This window comes from Tachysurus vachellii, chromosome 16 (assembly GCF_030014155.1).
Source record: "Tachysurus vachellii isolate PV-2020 chromosome 16, HZAU_Pvac_v1, whole genome shotgun sequence".
NCBI lineage: Eukaryota > Metazoa > Chordata > Actinopteri > Siluriformes > Bagridae > Tachysurus > Tachysurus vachellii.
In genome coordinates this window covers 3,132,837-3,154,605 of record NC_083475.1, presented here as the reverse complement: position 1 = coordinate 3,154,605, position 21,769 = coordinate 3,132,837, and the positions used below count along the sequence as shown (strand labels likewise).

At 42.2% G+C, this 21,769-nt stretch overlaps 1 protein-coding gene and 2 pseudogenes across 1 annotated transcript in view; 1 reads left to right on the top strand and 2 right to left on the bottom strand.

Annotated features, from left to right (window-relative positions):
* The window catches only part of LOC132858879 (cytoplasmic dynein 2 heavy chain 1-like), a 133,786-nt gene that overhangs the window by 11,221 nt on the left and 100,796 nt on the right, over positions 1–21,769 (bottom strand). The gene's annotated exons all lie outside the window — the stretch shown is intronic.
* LOC132858906 (histone H3-like) overlaps positions 1–21,769 on the bottom strand; it is a 136,213-nt pseudogene that overhangs the window by 33,081 nt on the left and 81,363 nt on the right.
* On the top strand, positions 1,578–12,485 carry LOC132859410 (ATP-binding cassette sub-family G member 4-like; annotated as a pseudogene).

Below are 21,769 nucleotides of genomic sequence, written 5' to 3'. Positions count from 1 at the left end.
AACCTCATCTTTTATGATTGAGATGTCTTTTTCAATGGCCAGAAGCAGAGGATCAGAGAGTCATTCTTGTCCACACACATTACGAAGTTTAGTTTTCACCAGCTTCAACTTAGAGAATGAGCGTTCAACAGTGGCTGTTGAGGCCGGTAGTGCTGTCTTGCATAGCCTACCTGTTAATGCGACAGCTTTCATGAACTCGTGAACTCGTCGTGTTCAGTCCTAGTTTCAAGAGAGTGCCTCAGACACATACTGTGAGTGATGCTGCACTTGCAGCATGCGGAGCGAGCTGGAAAACCTGGAGCGGATTAGCGGAATCAGGGGAATGCTCTGAGCGGAGCGGTGGGGGTGGGGAACAGGGGCACCTCAGTCAATGAGGGCAGAGGGGCAGTGGCTCTGGCCACCCCCCTGTGCACGGCCCTGGTAGTGGATGAGCTTTTCATAAGGATTTGATGGATGTAGATATAGATGTAGATGTAGTTATAGACAGGGGCAGTTCTAGGCCTTTTTTAGGGTGGCTTCAGCCATGAAAAGTGTTTATGAAAGTAAACAATAAAAATGATGTTAAAATGCAGGACATGGGATGGGAAAGAAAATTATTTATCAGTTTGATCCAAGAGCGTGTTTTTTTTTACTTTGCTTTTACGCACGTGCTTTGTAGTCTTTCAAAAGTGCATCATCAGCTGTCTGCTTTATTTGGACGGAGAAGCACAGAGTCAGAGGTGGAGGCGTTTATCTATAACGTTAATCAGCGGAAAGCTATTTCACTATTCTCAAGGGCGTTGATTTGGGTAGGGACAGTAGGGACATGTCCCTACCAATATCCAGGGAACACTCAATTGTCCCTAGCAATAATTCGACCAGGGGCGCACGGTGGCTTAGTGGGGGCACGTTTAGTGGGGGCACGTTTAGTGGGGACACCAGGGGGGCATGTTCGCCTCACACCTCCAGGGTCGGGGTTCGATTCCCGCCTCCGCCTTGTGTGTGTGGAGTTTGCATGTTCTCCCCGTGCCTCGGGGGTTTCCTCCGGGTACTCCGGTTTCCTCCCCAGTCCAAAGACATGCAGTGATTGGCATCTCTAGAAAATTGTCCCTAGTGTGTGATTGCGTGAGTGAATGAGTGTGTGTGTGTGCCCTGCGACGGGTTGGCACTCCGTCCAGGGTGTATCCTGCCTTGATGCCCAATGACACCTGATATATATATATATATATATATATATATATATATATATATATATATATATATATATATATATATATATAATATAACCACTGATGTCTGTCTGTGTCTTGTGCTTTTTTTACTTATTTCATTTATCATGTATCCAGGAATCATTAAATAAGATAAAAATATTTTACAACAGAGTTCTGTAAAAATAGCGCAACTTGTGGAACACAAACGGTTAACAGATCTACCCCCTGCAATGAATCCCCCCTCTGTAACTCACCTCTCTAAAAGGATTGGCCTTTGCCTTTTTTGAGTCCTGCCTCTCTAACCCACATCGCTGTTTGATTGGTTTGTCTTTCTCACTAATGTGTTGAGGTAGGAGGCTGCAGCTATATTCCATTGTATGAAGCAATATGCAACGTGATTATGCAGGCTACCGGTATCTGAGTAAGAAAGTATTCTTATAACAATAGTTTTATGCACAAAATACAGGGAATGTTGTCCCCACCAATGTCAAATAAATGATGTCCCCAGCAATGTCAAATAAATGATGTCCACACCAATGTCAAAATCAAACTTACGCCATTGATTATTCTTATTACCAGAGTTGATAGCACAAACAAAATATTAATGCAAACAATTCATTCAATACTAAATAAAAATAACATTTATTGATTTGGTCTTTGTCTTGTGACAAAGACCAAATTAGTGACTGCATTAGTGAAATTTTTATTAGTGACTGCATTCATTGGACACACTGTAGAGAATGCACACATACATGAACTGATTTGATTCAAGACTAGCACCATTACATCATGCATAAAATTTTGGTGTCCACTTTTGCCATTTTAAATAATACCATAACGTTTGGCTTACTTTGTATTCATATAATATATAATATAAAACTCTTCTTGTTTTGAATTCTCACTGAGAGCTAAAGATAAAATCCTAGAACCGCCCCGGTTATAGAAAAAGCCATATCCATATACTGTAGAAAAAGTGTTTCAACAAGGGATTAGTTTTCATCTTGGTTTTATTTTCTTACATCACAAAAGCCTGACATTTTTACAGGGGTGTGTAGACTTCACAGTTTCATGATCAGTTCCTCCAGATGTATCGCTTGAAGTTCACCCTACAGTAGATGGATGTTGTTTGATGGTTGTTTCTCTGTCATCCCCTTTTCAGTTTTTCCCCCATTTTCAGATGTCTGGAGTCCTTTCACACAAGTGCACTGCACTGTTCACTGTTCGACAAACTCAAATTCTTTTACTCAATGTTTTAGTAAGAACCTGAAATCAGGACAGTGGAGATTTTTATTTCACTCTGGTGTTATTTTGTATTCCAGATTTTTAACCTCTGTGTGATTACTGCAGGCTGTTTATCTTATGGCACATCCGCAGTAAGGTGCTGCAACATCCATGGCATTTTTTCAGTAATGGATGCATCAAAATTACACACACACACACACACACACACACACACACACACACACACACACACACACACACACACACACACACACAATTGCAGGTACAGTACTCTAAATACAAATTACTACTTGCTGGCCACTTTATCAGGAATGTTTAATGTGTACATAGGCTCTTGACCTGTGTCTGCATGATTATATGAATCACATTGCCACGTGACAGGCTGACTGGATAACCGATTGGATGAATAGGCAGCAGTACAGGATTGTTCCTAATAAAGTGAGAGTAACTGAACATATACACATAAGTAGTAAAGTACCTGGTTGGCTCATCAAAGAACATGACAGGGGGGTTGTTGACTAGCTCCAGTGCAATTGCCAATAGTTTACGTTGACCTCCGGACAGAGTGTGTGTACGAGTGTGTGTGCACTCTTGCAGGCCTAGAGCAGTGAGGATCTCATTCACCTGTCAAAAATGTGCATATGATCAATGTTTTAGTACATTAAATGTATTAATAAGAACATTTTACAACTTATTTGTTTGTATTAGTTACTATAGAATTTCAAGAATTTCCCAAGAATTTCACTTGTTGATTTGTACAATCTGCAGCTTTGATAAGCTCGCCTTGTGACCTTCCTTTGCTAGATGACAAAGCACTGAAAACAAAACAAATAGCCAAACTTAATAATCTTAATAACTTAATCAAGCTATTCATGAGATAATCAAAAATGATAATAGTGCATATTCTAGTTTGTGTCAGCTAGCACACCGGAGTTCACACTTCAGCTGTGGTATTTTTCTCATAGTGATTGAGCTAGTAGTCTTTAATCACAAGTAGTATAGCATGAATCATTACTTAATTGGCAATTATGCCAAAAATGCCACAGATTATTATAGAAATGTGATAATAAGCTATTATGCACCAATTTTGTCATTTTCCCCTACTCTCTCTGCTCTGTGTTACAGCTGCATATTTTCATTTGTATAGACTTCATTTGGTCCTTCCACACCTTTGCCCCAAGAAGTTGGCTGAGACCATAACATTCTGTTTGCATCTTTCTGTGGTACAGCTGATGCTTTGTCAATATCTGTAGACCTTTCCAGAAACTGGTTAGAACAGCAAAAAGAATAAAAAACAACACAATTCAATCCATACAGGATATATTCTAGATACAGTGCCTAAGGAATGCTCACAATCAATCAGATTTTAGTCCTCCAGAACAATATCTAGTTTTCCAGATCTGGCAAATATGATCATGGAGGATCCATTCACAGACAAGCAGACCATAAGACAGTTTTTACCTGCAAACTAACATGTTAACTTTTAGTCAAAGGTTTGTGGACACCTGATTATCACATCCATATATTTAGTTAAAGTTGTTAGCACACAACCATATAGGATATGCTTTTATTCTGAAGCATTACAATTTTTCTTCAATGGAACTAACAGCACTAGACTTTCTCTAGCATGACAGCACCCCTGTACATGAAGTGATGGTGGCTTGCCATAGTTAGTGTGGAGGAACTTGAGTGACCTTGACAAAGCCCTGACCTAAACCTCAATGAAAACCTGGGATGAATTGAAAAGCTGATTGCCTCCGAGACTTGCTCACCCAATATCAGTATCTGACCTCATTAATGCTCTTCTGTTTGCATGGGCAAATCCCAGCAGCCACGTTAAAAAAGAGTGCAGGTTGTTATAGCAGCAAAGAAAAGATTCAATCTGGAATAAGATGTTGAAATAGCACATATGTTTGTGATGGTGAGGTTCACAAACATTTGGATCATCAATCATTCTAATGTTATGTTTTTTTCTACAGTCTAAATGGTTGTAAACACAGTAGGAATGCTCTGAATCTCTAAATCTTCTGTTTAATCTCTGTGTGCTACCCATCTGTTTTGCTACAGTAATCGAGGTGGCATCAGGAGAGTATGGTGATTTGAATCCTTTTTGAGGCAGTGCAGGGTGGCATGTGTTCAGACAGTGTCAAGAAGAACTCCAGTGACAAGAATGATCCTATATCATCTTGCCCAACTCAGTGTAACAGTGTGAGTGGCACGTACAATTAACAAACAATGTTAACCATTGCACCGATCTGCTTTACACCTCTTTTTTTGTACAGGATTCAGGACACATTGAAAAACATACTTTTGCCACCAGCACGCTCACACAGTTCTGCATTCTTTTCAAAAGAACTTTTATCACAATATGTAGAGACATGGTAAGATTTCTTCGAATTATGTATATTTTACTACATGTTATATATTTGGCAAATCTTCATTCATATTTGAGGATTTATAATTGTGTGTCCAGGTGCTGACCCACCTGAGGGTGATATCACACTTGTCTACTGGAGAACTGATCGGCCTGCTGTACCTAAACATTGGCAATGATGCCAGCAAAGTGTTCAATAACACTGGATTCCTCTTCTTCTCCATGCTCTTCCTTATGTTTGCTGCATTAATGCCAACTGTCCTCACATGTAAGGACTTTTGTTCTGCTTCGGTTTTACATTATCCATGCAATTAATAAAACTACCATGACACTACCATGACATTATATATGCATGTATTTATATTTAAGATTGATGCATGGCAATAATGTAAAAATTGTGGTTAAGTTTACTTTTTTTTTGGATATCCAGAAAAATCATGTTTGCTGTAAATGGTTATATTGTGCAAATTCTCATCAATTGGGTAATTCTGTGCTACTTTCCCAGTTCCTCTGGAGATGTCAATGGTTTTAAGGGAGCATCTGAACTACTGGTACAGTTTAAAGGCCTACTACCTAGCCAAGACCTTGGCTGATATCCCATTTCAGGTATGGCGTTAATATTATTTATTCGAGAAATGCTATATACTATATCTACATATGGAAGACAGTGTATAATATCTAAAATGTGTTTCTAGACTTGTAATAATCACATGATTTCCAAGACATCTTAGTTAGTTATATATTGATTGTAATTGTTGTAACCTGGATTTAAACACATATCGTTGCTTGGGCGGAATGCTTGTATCTCCAAAACTATTATTTTTCAGGAAATTGAAAAAAATTCGTTGTATCGTTAAAGTTGTTATTATACCTTATATTGCTATCATATACTGTTGTGTACCAACATTAACACAACATTTTCCCAAAGTCAGGTTTTATCGGAGATACAATCTTTATGACTTGGGAGCAGGGAGATACGAGATTATGCTGTCATTGATAAGAATGGTACAGACACAGAAGTCGCTGCTGCCAGCAGTGTTCAATAAAGTCTGTGGTCACGTTGAGCCTTTTGACAAGAGACAATGTATCTAACCTAACAATCTATCTAACCTAACTAGATACAGTACATACTCAAATGTATCTAACCTAACTATTTTCACTTGTTAGTGTCAAAAACATATTGTGCATGAATACACACACAGGAGGCTAAGGCCTGACCAGAGAAAGTAAGTATGGCTGTTTAGTTCCACTACGAATAACCACACCCAACAGTACACTGATTTTACAGATCTATTGCACTTCCTCTGAGCACAAATGCCACTCTCTTGGATGTATGTATTCTTTGACAACTTGACTAACTGACAGTGAGCCCATTTTCATAGCTTCTGAGTAAAATATTGTTTTCTTAAAACCATTTGCCACTCTGTGAATCCTTAATGTGACGTGACATACGGCTAAGTACGGTGACCCATACTCAGAATTCATTCTCTGCATTTAACCCATCCAAAGTGCACACACACAGCAGTGAACACACACGCACCGTGAACACACACCCGGAGCAGTGGGGAGCCATTTATGCTGCGGCGCCCGGGGAGCAGTTGGGGGGTTCGGTGCCTTGCTCAAGGGCACCTCAGTTGTGGCCGACCCGAGACTCGAAGCCACAACCTTGGGGTTATGAGTCAGACTGTCTAACCATTAGGCCACGACTTGCCCTCTGGTGATTTATGAACCTGATTGTCTTTATATGGATGGAATAGATTAATACAAATAGGAAGAATTTAAAGGCCAAACAGGTCACCTTCAGTTCTAACCGGTTACCGATTGACACGTTTCTCAATATATTTTAATTATTTATTTATTTCTGTTAAGGCAGGGCCGGGAGGTGTATGTGTGGTTGGGGTGGGGGGTGGGGGGTGGGGGTGGGGGGTAGGTGTTTGTGCTAACTCAAGCTAGTTAGAGATCTTGCCCCTCTCTCTAGGAACATTACTGGCTCTTTCCCTGTTTATTGTGTGACTGAGTGCTTTTTTAATGTTCAAGGAGGGTGGATGTGTCCCATCTGGACTGCTTCCTAGTTGATAGCCTGCTGGAACTGCTATCCAAATATGGCCATAGCCATATCCTTCTATCTACAGTATAAGGAATTTATTGCATGTGTTTGGCATTGCTGGCTATGGTGACCATGCCTGGCACAACAAGGCTGCACCCCAAAGATTAATATTGTGCATTAAACAGTTTAAAGACCTCCTACCATGTGCTTCATCCTAACATTGAAATTCCTTACAGTGAAATTTCCTCTGGCTGCATAGTCACTTCTATGAGCTGTTTATTTATCCTTTAGTCCAATCTGGGCCTATGCTCACCTGCCCATGGTGGAAGTAAGATAGAACCATGATTCTATTCATTATGTCCATGTAAAAAGTCTAAAAGTAAAAAATGCCTATCCTGTCTATTCTGCACATGAACTTAAAGGCAACTCACAACATATTTGTAGTAGTTCCAGCTAGGGGTGTTGCATTGCTATGACACAGTAATCCTTTCCTGATAAATCATTGTCTGTTGAGGTAGATTATGGTAGATTCATCTGAATATTTTATTTCATTGTATTACTCATTGAGTATTATCATTGATTTGAACATATGCATTATTTCAAAACAGGAAGGTTTAGTAAAAAAAATAAATATACGTCGTCAAAATAGCCACTAGTGAAAGCTTCCTCTCACCATCTCTCTCTCTCTCTCTCTCTCTCTCTCTCTCTCTCTCTCTCTCTCTACACCCTCCACCCTCTACCACACACAGGTCCTTTTCCCATAATGTACTGTAGTATAGTGTACTGGATGACAGGGCAGCCTCCAGAAGTTAGCCAATATGTGCTTTTCATGGCCTTATGCACCTCCACTACCCTGGTGGCTCAGTCTCTGGGCCTACTCATTGGAGCTGCTTCCACCTTGCTGCAGGTGTGTAATTACATCAAATATACAAAAGCCATTCTGATTCTTCAAAAATATTTTTTAAGTTCTGTAAGGAATTTCTCATCTGTCGCCTGGACAGGGTAACCCTCTTTCATCTGCTGCCTGGGCAGGATAACCTTAAATTCAGCCTCTCGTTCCTCTGCTCGATTTCTGTTCTCCACAAGGCCTTGGGGAAGTCTCACTGAAACACACACGTCAGTCTTTCAAAGAGAAGTTCCAAAGTTTATTAGGAAAAGCAGGAATATATAGTCGTACAAGAAGAGGGAGGGTGTAGTGGGTGTGTGTGTTGGTATGTGTGTGTGCATCTGTGTTTAGGTGACCTCTCAGTTACCCCAATAAAGTCAGATCTTATAGGGATGTGAACCTATACTTCCCTTAGTTCCAATGGTTGGTAACATGGAATGATTATGTCAGGGCCATCTGTTTTAAGACTAATTAGGGAACAAGAGAATTAAGGGACAAGAGTGTGTTTGTGTGTGTGGGGGGAGAATGTATGTGTGTGTGTGAGAGAGAAAGAACAATGTGCTCATTACAGATAGTCTGCAACATTATCAGAAAAGATTGCTTTATACAATTATTCTCACAATTCCCCTCTTTTATCCATGATAAACTTATAATGGATAAACAACTCATATATGATTATCTATCTTTCTCTGGAAGCCGGGCTAAGCGAGTAATCATTATTACTGCATCCCTGGCCTGGGCCAGACCCTCAGTCACTTCTCAAAATCCGTTGTCATGAGGATGCTCTTGGACGGGTAACCCTGTCCCAAGGCAGATGATCAAGATGAGGAAGATGACAACCATACTGGTCACGTTGTGTGTCCTGTACTCAACTAGAGGTAGTCGTTCAGTTCTCTGCAGCCTTTTCTGTCACCTCCTGCAGCTTTAATGACGTCCGGCGAACCAGCACAGAAGGGTCTGTGGGGTCACTGCTGAGCATCGTAGAGTGATGATGGGAGAAGCCAGGAGATTGAAAGCACCTTCTAGAAAACTCATGGAAGGGTTAAAAGGCTGTATCTCTGTAACATAAAGAAAATGGTGTTACACAGAGAATACTTTTATACATTCACAGTGGAGTCGAACCCCTGAAGGACATCTCTTCACCCTGGTAGCATGGATCCACTGTGGAAAAAGATCAGTTAGTACACCTGTGCGTGAGGTCGACTATTTCCGCTGGCCCATCATATTTACTTTCGCCAAATGGTTTAGGTTTTAATGATTTAATTAGGATCATATCTCCCACTTGAAAGGGATGTGTCGGCACCTTAGAAATGACAGGTATAGCTGCTGAAATTTGTTCATAGTGTTTTGATAAAGTATCAATCAGGGTAGCGGAATACTCAGCGATATGCACACCAAGATTAGTTGTACCTATAGCTGGCTTACCCTTCTTCAAGGGTGTGGGAAATGGACGACCAAAAATAATTTCGTGTGGTGATAAATGGACGTCTTTCTCTGCTAGAACAGCGGGTAACAAATCAACCCAATTTTTGCTACCCGTCGCCTGCATAGCTTTAGTCAAATTATCCTCAATTGTTCGATTAGTTCTTTCCACTATCCCTGAGGATTGGGGATGATAAGGAATATGAAAGCGCCATGACAGAGACAGGTAGTTACACAGATCTTGTGTTATTTTAGAAGTAAATGGCGTTCCTTTATCTGAGTCAATAGCGTGTGGGACACCATACCTTGGCAAGATTTCTTTGGCCAGAATACTTGTTACCTTAGAATTTTCTCACTGACAGGGGAAAGCATCTACCCACCTTGAGATCTTATCTACCATCACCAGGAGATATTTGAAAGGCCCCTGTGGTGGCATATGTGTAAACTCAATTTGCCATTCAGAAAATGGTGCAGTTGGTATTGGAAGATTTTCATGTTTAGCTGTGCTTTTAGTAGGATTATTTTGAGCACAGGTCAGACATATAGATAAGATTGAGTCTATTGTACCTTTTAAATTAGCCACACAAAAGAGTTTATTCATCTCTTCCCATACCCCTCTTCGGGCGCGATGTGTAACACCGTGAAACTCGCGCACGAGAAAGGGAAGGCAGTGAGACGGGAGACAAAGACGGCCATCAGAGCTGTACCAGAGGCCATCAGAGGCAACGTACGGATTCTGCGTTTGCCAGTAGGTGGAGTCATTAGGTGTAGCATAAGACTGTACAGACAGGAGATCTAAATCGGGAATGAGAGTGGAGGAGAGGAAGGAGGTGTTAATAGGAGTAGAAAGTGACGGAAAGGGCATGTGTGTGCTTTAGTTTTGACAATAGCTAAGGAACGAGGGAGATGGCAGGCAGTGATGAGGTCCTGCACCGTAAAGAGTGGGAAATAAGTTTCCCCTCCGCGGACGAAAACCACGTGTTTGCCAAATTCGTCCAAAATCATGGGCGACACCAAAAGCATAACGTGAATCAGTGTAAATTGTTACATCCTTACCCTCAGAGAGAATACACGCGCGAGTTAGAGCAAAAAGTTCAGCTGCCTGTGCCGAGATAAAAGGTAAAGAGTAAGCTTCAACAACAACATCAGGCAGAGCACACACAGAATATCCACACAGAAAGTGACCATCATGTGGCTTTGAACAAGAGCCATCAACAAATAGCAAATCGCCTGTATTTAATGGAGTGGATTCTAAATCAGGGCGAATGCTAGTAGAGTGAATGATTTCAGCACAGCAATCATGAGGAGTGTCATGCAGTGTGCCATCCTGAGTTCTAATTAGACGTGCAAGTTTCATAACCTGACCTCCTCTGTGCCGTCATATGTTGAGTTTGTAAGTTCTGAAGGACCTGTTTTACCTGATGTGGTGAATGTAAGATCAGGGGATGAGACAGGGCAATTTTCTCAGCATCTTGTACCATCACAGCACAGGTGGCCACAGCCCAGAGACACGCCGGTAAGCCCTGGGCAACAGTGTCAAGTGTTTTAGACAGGAATGCACATGGTCTCATGCCCCCCCCATGCTCCTGGGCCAAGACAGCAGAGGCAGTGCCCTCATGCTCGCAGGCATAGAGATGAAATTCTTTTGCATAGTTCGGGAGCCCCAGAGCAGGAGCGGAACATAGAGCCGTCCGCAGAGCGTCATACGCTTCGAGCATTTCAGGAGTCCATGTCAGCAGACGTTGCATTGGGTCCTTATGGGAGATTGCGGACCGGAGGCATTTGTCATAGTAAGAACAGTCAGGTATCCATTGACGGCAGTAGTTTATCAGTCCCAGGAAAGCCATGAGAGCGCGTTTTGTGTCAGGATGCCGTGTATTGAGGATTACCTGTATTACCTTTATACAATTATTCTAACAAATTCACTGTTTTTTTTTGTTTTTTTTTGTAGGTGGCTACATTCGTAGGGCCAGTGACTGCCATTGCAGTCTTGCTTTTCTATGGCTTCTTTGACACCATCCCAAAATACCTACAGTGGAGCTCCTATGTGTCTTATGTCAGGTCAGTAGCAGCCTTCATACTGTAATTATAATGTAATATCTCATGCTGTAGCAGAACTAATCCACAAAGCTCCATTTAGTATTTTTAGACATGTTGGCCTGCTAACTTACACTAAATCCACATGTGTGGATTCAACCAAAAAATCAATTATTTAATGTAGACCTTAAAATAACATTACAGTCCTGCAACTGCAGCCACAGATCCAAAAACTCTGCTTCAATTATTAAAGTTTTTTTATTAACTAATGTAAATATTTTTTAATAACTAATGCCTCACTTGGGGCTACAGGATGCCAAATGTCTAAGTTTAATTCTCCTTTCTTTCTGACTTTATTTGACCATTTGAGGCCATACTGATACATTTAGATGGCAACTGATGTAAAATAAAAGTTTCAGTGAAAATATTACATGTAAATATAAATAGATATAAAGATTAAATATAAATGTGAGCATAAAAATAGTGTGTGGTTGCCAGGTTTACACCATACTCTGCTACATTTTTGATATATATTGATTTTTTTTTCTTGATATTTAAAAATAACAAAAAGTATGAAAAGCATTTTTGCTTTAATCAGCCACTGAGCTATTATCTATTATTATCCTGAAACTGCAAGGTGTTTTATAACTCTTATGCCACAGTCACTTGCTAACAGTAACTTGTATGTATTAAATGTATTAAAGATATTTTATCTATTTATAGTTTAATTTAAGTATTATTTAATTTATGTACTGCCCAACAAACAAGAGAGTCCTGTTTGCAGCTACATTATAAAAAGCAGCAGGTCAATCCTCATCTTTCCAGTGTTAGAAAGCATAAAGGATCAGTCTAAACTCTGACTATTACCAATTTCTAACACTGGGGTCTCCTTCCAATATTGAATAAAAAAATCTCCTCACAGAACACTACAGTAACTTAATGAAGTTCTTCTGACCAATCAGAGTTGAGAATTCCAAATGAGAGCTATGGTATAATGCAGTTTAACTCATGCTTCCACAGGTATGGATTTAAGGGTGTGATCCTATCCATTTATGGTATGAATCGAACAGATTTGGAATGCCCTGGCCTTGTCTGTAAACTCCAGAAGCCCGAGGAGGTGTTGCAGCTGTTAGATGTAGAAGACGCAAAACTCTACGTGGACTTCATAGTGTTAGGGATTTTCTTCCTCGCTCTTCGGTTAGCCACTTATCTAGTGCTGCGTTACAAAGTCAAGTCAGAACGTTAGGGCTTGACATCAGATACTTCACTTATTTTCATTTATAGAATAGTTTATGTTGTGGAAGCAATCCTGTGCAATGTCTTCATTCACTCAAACTAAATTTTTTTTTTGTCCACTAATGTTCCTTTCATGATTTTTTCTTGGTTGGGTTTTTTATTTTTTTATTAGATAATCAGGAGTGCCAGCACAGGATCAATAGTGACAACAGGGAATTTTTTTTAAGCTTGTTTAAGTTAATAATTTTTCTAGTCTTATTTCATGTATTAGATTCAGTGCTTGTATCAGATTCAGTATAAAATGATGACCAAACTCATTATAAATAAAAAGCATGAAGTCTGGTGAATGAAGTTGATGCTAAAAAGCAGCATTTCTCTCAACTGACAATCTCTCACTTGTCCTTTCTATTGTGGACTCTAATAATATGAACAGGATAAAATATGTACAATACAGTATATGAGCAAGTGCTTGTCACACGGCCAAAAAAAATAAAACCCTTAACCCCTATTCTACTCGATATTCTTCTGTTGGCTCGGTTTTTAGATTGTACTTTTGGAGCAACTGAGAACTTTCTGGAACTGATTTCTTTTTACAAACACAGAGTTGTTCTATGCTGAGACTGTATTGCCCTTGCTCTGGAAAGTCTAATCAGCATATTGGTGATCACATCTTTGTTCTTCCTTGGACACATAAAGAATTATCTCACCTTTATCTACTGAAGTACATCAAATAAAACAAGGAATGCTACAATGGATCTATGTTAGGTACATCTGTCATCCATAGATTTAAGGATCAAGGAATGAGAAATAGGTTGAACTCCAATCAAAAGCAAGTTGTGTTTGTCATGTGAACCTGTCACATTTATTGACTTCTGATCTTTTACTTCATTATGGACTTGTGTGATTTTAAGATTTTCTTTTTTCCCTTTATGTTCATTTGGATGGATTACTGGACACTGTGTATGATTCTGTTATAGTATAAAGTAGGAAAAAATGTGACTCGCTGCCTACACTGAACATGATGCTAAAGAAATTAACGTTGTGAATGGGAAATTTGGAATACAGTGTAAAGAAATTTACATTAATTTAGGTAAAAGGAAACAAGACTTTCAGCAGAATCATCTTGACCTCTTCGGAGTGTCTAATGTTAGCCTTCTTCTCTGTGGCTAGTTGAAATGAAGGCATAAATAGTGCATTCATAACCCATCGTTTACAATAAAGTAACACTAACACTTGTGTCACACTAATTCAGTAGCTCAAGGCCACTTTAAATTTGTAGCAACATTGGAATGCTTACATCAGGGCTGTCACGTGTCACGCATTGAGAGTGACAGTCACGTGCGTCTCCCCTGGAGTCAAGCGCGTCTCCCCTAGAGTTCTTAGTCGAGCCTGACACTTATCAGCCAATCAAAAAAAGAGGCTACACAATATCCAATCAGAAAATAGCACTATCTGGGTAAGATTTAATGCAACAACCAATGAAAAAAAAACATATTCATTAGCGAGGGTATTTTCAATGGTCGGTTTGAACAAAACCTCAACACGAATCAGCTTGTCTCTGGACGGGACATTGTCCTCAATCATGACCCTAAAAATGTCTGGACTTGAACCGAACTGTTTTAAATGGGAGCAACATTACAAATGATAAAGGAGTCCAAAAAGGGGGTGGGGGACCCGCTGGGGGTTTGGAGATGTCACTCTTGCCTGTCTTCAAAACTTGAGAGCCCTGCTTACAGTACACTACTGTATGTCTAACAAAAAACTGCAAAAATGTTTTAAAATCAAATAATTATTCAAAACACTAACACATGTTCTCTTCCAACAGGAACATTTAGTCAATCATAATACAATGACAAAAAATACTATCATCAGCTGAAATTACAGAAACTGCATTATTTTATGTGTCAGGTCTGCCCTTATACATCCATCCATCCATCCATCCATCCATCCATTTTCTACCGCTTATCCGGGGCCGGGTCGCGGGGGCAGCAGTCTAAGCAGGGACGCCCAGACTTCCTTCTCCCCAGACACTTCCTCCAGCTCTTCCGGGGGAATACCGAGGCGTTCCCAGGCCAGCCGAGAGACATAGTCCCTCCAGCGTGTCCTAGGTCTTCCCCGGGGCCTCCTCCCGGTTGGACATGCCCGGAACACCTCCCCAGGGAGGCGTCCAGGAGGCATCCGAAACAGATGCCCGAGCCACCTTAGCTGACTCCTCTCGATGTGGAGGAGCAGCGGCTCTACTCTGAGCTCCTCCCGGGTGACCGAGCTCCTCACGTTGTCTCTACGGGAGCGCCCAGCTACCCTGTGGAGGAAACTCATTTCAGCCGCCTGTATCCGGGATCTTGTCCTTTCAGTCATGACCCAAAGCTCATGACCATAGGTGAGGGTAGGAACGTAGATCGACTGGTAAATAGAGAGCTTCGCCTTGCGGCTCAGCTCTTTCTTCACCACAACAGACCGGTACATCGACCGCATCACTGCAGAAGATGCACCGATCCGCCTGTCGATCTCCCGCTCCATCCTTCCCTCACTCGTGAACAAGACCCCAAGATACTTAAACTCCTCCACCTGAGGCAGGAGCTCCCCACCAACCTGAAGGGGGCAAGCCACCCTTTTCCGGTTGAGAACCATGGCCTCGGACTTGGAGGTGCTGATTCATCCCCGCCGCTTCACACTCGGCTGCAAACCGTCCCAGTGCACGCTGAAGGTCCTGATTTGAGGAAGCCAACAGGACAACATCATCTGCAAAAAAGCATAGAGGAAATCCTGTGGTCCCCAAACCGGACTCCCTCCGGCCCCCGACTGCGCCTAGAAATCCTGTCCATATAGATAATGAACAGGACCGGTGACAAAGGGCAGCCCTGCCGGAGTCCAACATGCACCGGAAACAAGTCTGACTTACTGCCGGCAATGCGAACCAAACTCCTGCTCCGGTCATATAGGGACCGGACAGCCCTTAGCAGAGGGCCCCGGACCCCATACTCCCAGAGCACCCCCCACAGGTCACCACGAGGGACACAGTCGAATGCCTTCTCCAGATCCACAAAGCACATGTGGACTGGTTGGGCAAACTCCCATGAACCCTCCAGCAACCTGGCGAGGGTATAGAGATGGTCCAGTGTTCCACGACCGGGACGAAAACCGCATTGTTCCTCCTGAATCCGAGGTTCGACTATCGGCCGAATTCTCCTCTCCAGTACCCTGGCATAGACTTTTCCGGGGAGGCTGAGTAGTGTGATCCCCCTGTAGTTGGAACACACCCTCCGGTCCCCCTTCTTAAACAGAGGGACCACCACCCCAGTCTGCCAGTCCAGAGGCACTGTCCCCAGCCTCCATGCGATGTTGCAGAGGCGTGTCAACCAAGACAGCCCCACAACATCCAGAGACTTGAGGTACTCAGGGCGGATCTCATCCACCCCCGGTGCCTTGCCACTGAGGAGCTTCTCAACTACCTCAGTGACCTCAGCTTGGGGGATCGACGAGTCCACAACTGAGCCCTCGGCCTCTGCTTCCTCAATGGAAGACATGTCGGTGGGGTTGAGGAGAACCTCGAAGTACTCCTTCCACCGTCCGAGGATGTCCCTAGTCGAAGTCAGCAGATTCCCACTCCCACTGTAAACAGTGTGAGCAGGGCACTGCTTCCCCCTCCTGAGGCGCCGGACGGTTTGCCAGAATTTCTTCGAGGCCAACCGATAGTCCTTCTCCATGGCCTCACCAAACTCCTCCCAGACCCAAGTTTTTACCTCCGCAACCACCCGGGCTGAGGCTCGCTTAGCCCTCCGGTACCTATCAGCTGCCTCCGGAGTCCCCCGAGCCAACCAGGCTCGATAGGACTCCTTCTTCAGCTTGACAGCATCCCTTACTTCCGGGGTCCACCACCGGGTTCGGGGATTGCCGCCACGACAGGCACCGGAGACCTTACGGCCACAGCTCCGAGTGGCTGCGTCGACAATGGAGGTGGAGAACATGGTCCACTCGGACTCAATGTCTCCAACCTCCCTCGGGATCTGGTTGAAGCTCTGCCGGAGGTGGGAGTTGAAGTTCTCTCTGACTGGAGACTCTGTCAAACGTTCCCAGCAGACCCTCACAGTACGTTTGGGTCTGCCAAGTCTGTCCAACTTCCTCCCCCGCCATCGGATCCAACTCACCACCAGGTGGTGATCAGTTGACAGCTCCGCCCCTCTCTTCACCCGAGTGTCCAAGACATACGGCCGGAGGTCAGATGAAACAACCACAAAGTCGATCATCGACCTCCGACCTAGGGTGTCCTGGTACCATGTGTACTGATGGACACCCTTATGCTTGAACATGGTGTTCGTTATGGACAAACTGTGACTAGCACAGAAGTCCAATAACAGAACACCACTCGGGTTCAGGTCGGGGGGGCCGTTCCTCCCAATCACGCCCCTCCAGGTGTCACTGTCGCTGCCCACATGAGCGTTGAAGTCCCCCAGTAGAACGATGGAGTCCCCGGTTGGAGCACTTTCCAGCACCCCTTCCAGAGACGCCAAGAAGGTCGGGTACTCTACACTGCCATTTGGCCCGTAAGCACAAATAACAGTGAGAGACCTATCCCCGACCCGCAGGCGCAGGGAAACGACCCTCTCGTTCACCGGGGTGAACTCCAACACATGGTTGCTGAGCTGGGGGGCTATGAGCAAGCCCACACCAGCCCGCCGCCTCTCACCGCGGGCAACTCCAGAGTAGTACAGAGTCCAGCCTCTCTCAAGGAGTTGGGTTCCAGAGCCCAAGCTGTGCGTGGAGGCGAGCCCAACTATCTCTAGTTGGTATCTCTCAACCTCCCGCACCAGCTCAGGCTCCTTTCCCCCCAGCGAGGTGACATTCCATGTCCCTAGAGCCAGATTCCGTGTCCGGGGATTGGGTCGCCGAGGCCCCCGCCTTCGACTGCCACCCAATCCACATTGCACCAGCCCCTTACGATCCCTCCTGCAGGTGGTGGGCCCACAGGAGATCGGTCCCACGTCGCTCCTTCGGGCTGAGCCCGGCCGGGCCCCGTGGGGTAAGACGCGGCCACCAGGCGCTCGAATGCGAGCCCCAACCCCGGGCCTGGCTCCAGAGTGGGGCCCCGGTTGCGCCATACCGGGCGACGTCACGGACCTTGTTATTAAACTACTCATAAGGGGTATTTGAACCGCTCTTGGTCTGGCCTGTCACCCAGGACCTGTTTGCCTTGGGAGACCCTACCAGGGGCAGAAAGCCCCAGACAACATAGCTCCTAGGATCATTCAGGCACGCAAACCCCTCCACCACAATAAGGTGGCGGTTCGAGGAGGGGTGCCCTTATACAATAGACAGTATATTGTATTGATCATAGATTGTGTTTTGCACTGTAGTTTCTTTTGAAGCCTCTCTACATTTTTGTATTGCAGCAGAAATTCAATACAAAAAAATGAATGACCGTCTCAGAGCCGTCTTTATGTAAAAAAAAAAATACAGACACAGAATTGCTGCAGTAAAGACTTTACCGTATTTGCAAAAGGACATTACTGCAAGATATACAAACAGAAAAAGCACCGGAATTATAATAAAAACAAAGTAATCTTCTAATCTGCCCGGTCTTCTGCATTTGGCCACATGTTCTCATCCACATCACACCTGATATCTTCTCTGGCAAGGCATTGTGGGAATGATAGCTCGTGATGACACGTTTACGACATGGTCAATGATAGTACTGTAGCTCTTATTTGATCAGTTACCCTAGCTCTGATCCTTCTTTGAGTGTCATCACGCACTCTAACTCCTTTCCCTTGTCCTGGTACTTGTCTTCCTCTCCCTCGTGCAGGCTTCTTTCTTTCTTTCTTTCTTTCTTTCTTTCTTTCTTTCTTTCTTTCTTTCTTTCTTTCTTTCTTTCTTTTCTCTCTTTGTGTTGCTCTATATTGTTCCTTTTCCAAACAAGATAAGCCCAAAGAGTCCTGTTTTAGAACATATGATCATGCGATTGAAAAAAGCTCAACACCTGAGTGTGGTTCCTAGATGGAAATCAGCTGTGATTTATATATTTGCATAACTGCAATAAGCTGTTTCTCATTAGCAATGGAATAAAATGCAGGGAATATATTTGTGTTTCAATTCACAATATGAACAGCTGTTCACTTTGACTTTAGCCTACTGTATATAAGTTATGTTTAGAACATGATGTTATCTCTTCTGACATACAGTGTGAAAGCATTTGTAAATTTTACTGTAAAATTACATTATTTTGTCTTGGTTGAGCTTGTGTGTCAAAGAAGTTCAAGCATTTTAAATTGGTGTTAACTGTATGCATTTTGTATCAAAGCAACAAAAAAAATGTGTTAATTGTATAGCATACAAAGACGGATGTTGTTCTAACCGTGTTAAGAGTTTAGGAAACTTGTTAATTGTATTGAAAAACTGTCATAATGATTGTAAAAAAATGTAAAAAAAACAAAGGCACAATCAGACTTTAGTCTCTATCATGTTTTATCATTTAATTTTACAAAACATGAAAACATTCTGTTTTCCTATTTAAGCTTAGACAAAAATTTATAAAATTTAATGCGGCCTAGGGCTTTCGAGCCAAATGCACCAGATTCGGACCCTGGTCTGAAGTTTGTTGCTATTACATTTCTAAGTGATCCGAGTACCGGTACTTCCGGTACCGGGTCTCAAAATGGGCTTTTTTCCCATAGACTCCCATTATAAACTTTGGAGGTTTATAACTCTGAAAGCTTTCGAACTATTTACACCAAACTTGGCCAGCTCCTTTAGGGCGATACTCTGAACAAACTTTTAAATTGGTGTACCGACTGGCCTTCCGGTTGTGCTGCAGCCCTGCCCCCAAAATATGCAAAATCAAAAAACTTTTTACAACATGGACATGTGACATATCAAAACACTCAGAACAATGAGGGGAACTTCCTCACGTGTATTATGATGACTTCACGTGACGTCACGTGATGTCACGTGAGAATAAAAAATTTTGCACAACATAAGCATGTGATATATCAAAACACTCAGCCCAATAAGGGGAACTTCCTCAGGAGTATTAAGATGACGTCACATGCTCGTCTCCACTTGCCTCCAAATGTTTTGGCACCCTATCTTTCTGTCCAAAGTAACACTGACCCTTATGTCCACTCGCCTCCAAAAAGCACCGGCCTTTGCGAATACTTGCCTCGTCAAAGCCAACATCAAAGTTTGTCGCGACGAACTTTACAAATCTAGTTATCTTTAATTCTTTTACAACAAATGTAAGCACTGTAAAACTCCACTGTATTCAACAATAAGCTATCAAATAAAGAAGAAGAAGAGGAAGAAGAAAGCTTGTACAGCATGCCAGTCAGTGTTGAAGAGGCTGCTGGTCTGGTTTGTTGTGATTTAAGTTCACACCCTGTTCCAGTAAGAGCAATAAACAATAATTTACACCTGCTTTGGCCTTTTTTGTTAAGGTTTCATGTGTGTGTGTGAGAGTGTGTGTGTGTGTGTGTGTGTGTGTGTGTGTGTGTGTGTGTGTGTTTGTGTGTGTGTGTAAGTGTCTGTGTGTGTTTGTGTGTGTGTGTCTGCATGCGTGTGTGTGTGGTTCCGTGTGTAGCCCTGAAAGAGGAGGAGCTTTTTTTGAAGTCAGAACGGTCCCCAAAACTTAAGTCTCACACACATTCCAGCCATTATGAGACACAGCCCAAAGGTAACATTACCTTCCCTCCTTCATGCTCTTGTACTGTTTGGCTCAGTATTAGTAGTATTGACTCCATAACTTAATTTCTTATGGATCCTAATGAAATATTTATGTGGAGAGTAAATTTGTTAATTCTGTTTTAATGTGTGATTTATTTTAGACATTGATTTTAGAGTTATGTTATCCTGACAATGGCAAATAAATGGTTTTATTATACATGACAGAAGATGACAGATAAAAATTGATGGCTGGGAACCTTGGATGCTAAGAATACTTTACATCTGATGTCTGTTACAATCACTTAGCAGAAGTGTATTAAGTATATATTGATTGTCAAAGTATTTGGTATCTGTACAGAATTTCTTGGAAGATTTATGCGCCGAATGTTAATATATGTGTATGCTCAAAATATTAATGTATTTCACTAATCATCCTTTCATTTTTATGTATTTACTTAGTATTAATACATGTACATGGAAACCTTATTATTTTGTTTCGTATCTTATTTTTGCCATTTTTGGAAAACTTTCTATATGTCTCTTGCGTGTTGACGTCATTCTTGTTCAGCCTGCGCTGCCTCTTCAGACCGTGGTGAGCGCGCTGAGGAGAGGTCAGCAGTTAGTGGTGCTCTCTCCATATAAGCCTTTGAAAAGTTTGAAAAGTTTGATTAAGTTTATCATATGCGTTAATATTATTGGTCACAGTTTTATAAATGTATTAGGAAGTGTTTTACAAATGGATGGATTGGATTTAATGGGCTTATTACCGAGTACAGCTGTTTGATATATGTGTGTGTGCGCCGACAGACTGAGACGATTTTAAAATAACTGCCTTTAATTTGTGCAGGTGAAAAATCACACACAGACTATGGTATATTCTTATGCTGTACTCTTTAATCTGTCCAGGTATGATTTACATTTGTTCTATCTTTCAATGTATTCATTTTGTATTAATTAGTTTATTTTCTAATTAATGGTTAAATTAAAACTAGCTGCAGGAGATTATTCTGTACATCTGGACAAATTTTGTAATGATTAATTTTGCATTCAATGCCATTCATAATGTCTTTTATATATATTGTTTATGGTATGTTATTATTGTGATGTTTACTCAGACCGCGGTGAGCGCGCTGAGGAGAGGTGAAAAATCACACACAGACTACTGTATATTCTTATGCTGTACTCTTTAATCTGTCCAGAATAAAGTCCCCAGTTCAGCAGCAGCTCCAGATCTTCCGGGTCTTCTGGTACACAACGCAGAGCCTAGCAGTAGCCAGAGATAGGCCAGTTACATTTACATTCCATTTAATTTAACATTTAATTTTCACACGTGGGAGCATGAGAATTGGGTCAATTGCGTGAGTCTCACAATGTGAGAGTTGGCAGCCCTGTGTGACCATATGTGACCACAATGGGACCATACTGTATAAGAAGCAGTGAATATAAATTCACTGCTTCTAATCATAAGTACTGCATTATCAGGACTGTCAGTCACCAAATCATCTGTATATTACACACTACCGCTGCTGTATATTGTACAAAAAGCATAATTTTGCACAAAATTCTTATTTGCACTCCCACACTTTATGTACATAACTGATCGCTCATTTTCTATATCCATATTTTATATATTTTATTCATTCTATATTCATATCTTATACTCATCCTGTTTATATTGT